Genomic DNA, 2,227 nt, shown 5'->3' with positions numbered 1-2,227 from the left:
AATAGTCCAATCATATTAAGAAAGGTTGTACAATCATCTTTGAAACATCTTCTTCCTTGGACCGATTGCTATTGACTCCCTATTCCCCCCAGATCGTCCCATCCATGCTGGAAGGTTAATTGTTCATCCAATCTCTGTCTTCATAGATCTCTGGGTGGCAGGTTTCTCATCCTTAAAAAGTGAAGAGGGCTTCTTTCTTTATACGCAAGCTTTTAGGTAATTTTACTTTATTTATTTTTTTAGAGGAGAGTGTAAACGCAGTCCCCCACTACCACAAATTACGCAATCTCATTTCCCACATTTCTGGAAATCTCAAGGGTCAGCACATTCAGAGTGCCATGGACAAGCCTCATCCTGGAAAAACTATCTTCATGATTATAGTATCTCCTCCACCAGGGCCAGTGATGGGAATTAGACAATATGCTTTTGAACATAGTTTCATCAGCCAAAATTTTATCTGTTCACTATCTCTAACTGTATACACTTCATCCTTTTCAAGATAAAATCTAGAATATGTTCACGTGATACTCATATATCCAGCCTTCGAAGATTTGACTGCTATTTGATTCTAGCCTCATATGCCAATATTAGGCATTGCTTGGATTATTCCTGATCCTCCACTGGTTTTATTTCTGGGACTCCTTTGCAAAGCCTAGCTCTATAGCACTCTGTTCTCATGTCTTCATTTAAGTGGCTATTACCATAGATTCCTAAATAAAATGCACCCAAATAAATAATGTGCCTAGGAAACTGATGAGGGTGGGAATAATGTGTGGGAGGGAGGTTTCCTGAGGGGATTGCATGATTTGGAGAAAAACAAGTAAAGCATGTGATAGTTTACATACACTGATGGTACTCCATCTCCACCACCCAGTGCAGTCCATCTCCGTTAGGAAGCCTTTCATGAACTAACTCCTCACTGGGGGCTAAGTGCCATTTGTTTGTGCCCTTCATAATGCTGTGCATGCTTCTTACCACCTTCCTTTTGGTCTCTGAGTATGTGAGCATTATCTATTTAAATGTCTCCCTCTTGAGTCTGAAGGCAGAAATAGAAATATATTAATATTTCAATCCTCATTACTTAATATTAGAAATAACCTCAATATTTAAAAAGCCTCAATCTTTTGTTGTTCATACCCTTTCTATTTCAATCTGCTCTAAGGAAGCTTTCTAGTTTATTCCTGATATTATTGTTGTATTTATATAAGCCTGAAAGGGTTTGTTCAAGTAGATTAGGTGTTATCCTCTCTGGTGTCAACTGCATTGTTTGGAGAGAGATTTCAGCATCCTTGGCCAAAATGTCTACATTTGTGGATCAAAGCGTTAATAGCAATGTAATACCAAAGTGTCAAACATTTATGGTCTGGAAATGTTTCATTTGAGCCACAAATGAATATTGTCGGAGGCTATTAACTGTGTCGCCTTAATGGAAGAGGCCACTCTCCCTGCCTGGCCTTGCAGGGGTGCTCACCTAGAAGAAATGTTGCTTGATCAAGGAGAAGAAAGGCAAAGAGGGCAAGCTAGTAGAGAACAGAGTGAAGTACACCATTAGCCTACACAGGGTTCAGGGCATGGTTTTTAAGTTAAGTTGAATTTCAACAGTTTGGCATTTCAGATATTGCTTAACTACCTGGAAATTGAATTACACCCAAGTGGTTTTATCCTTAGTGACCCAGAAATTTCTTGGGTTGGATAAGGAAAAAAAGAAAAGGAAAACAAAAATCATAAGCCTGCTTCCTACCCTTCTCTTGCTGAATATGATTTTAGATGGTCACTCCATATGCTGTTTAGATGAATCAAATGCACTCATGGTTCTGAATGTGAAAGGACAATGTAATATAAATGAGTAGAATATATTTCTGTTGGTTAAAATAGAAGATTTATTGGATTTCAATTATGGTGCTAGCGAATTATGATACTGAGGGTCCCATGGATTGTCAAATTGCCACATGAATAAGCAGGTCTGTCTGGGAGGAAGCGCTGCCTCCAGGAATGCTCTGCAGAGGTGATGATGGGGCGAATTGACCTCCAGTAGCAGACAGGTCAGGAGAACCCACTTCCTGGAAAAGGACATCGTGCTTGTTGAAGTAGAGGAGCAGCTACAAGATTGCCTGACACAGTGGCTGCCACCATGGGCTGCGACATAACAGCACTTGTGAAGGGGCAGCATAACTGGACAGAGTGTAGTTCTGTTGTTCCCAGATTCGCTTTCAATCAGAACCTACTT

At 40.1% G+C, this 2,227-nt stretch overlaps 1 non-coding gene across 1 annotated transcript; it reads right to left on the bottom strand.

Annotated features, from left to right (window-relative positions):
* Positions 1 to 240: 240 nt before the first annotated feature.
* On the bottom strand, positions 241 to 405 carry LOC115870777. The gene has a single exon (XR_004046908.1). It is a non-coding gene; the product is annotated as a U1 spliceosomal RNA (small nuclear RNA).
* Between the last annotated feature and the right edge of the window lie 1,822 nt (positions 406 to 2,227).

Source organism: Echinops telfairi, unplaced genomic scaffold (assembly GCF_000313985.2).
Source record: "Echinops telfairi isolate 266 unplaced genomic scaffold, ASM31398v2 ScPeMD7_2291;HRSCAF=2852, whole genome shotgun sequence".
NCBI classification, from domain to species: Eukaryota; Metazoa; Chordata; class Mammalia; order Afrosoricida; family Tenrecidae; genus Echinops; species Echinops telfairi.
Note: the sequence above shows the minus strand (reverse complement) of the source record. Positions and strands in the feature narration are given on the sequence as shown.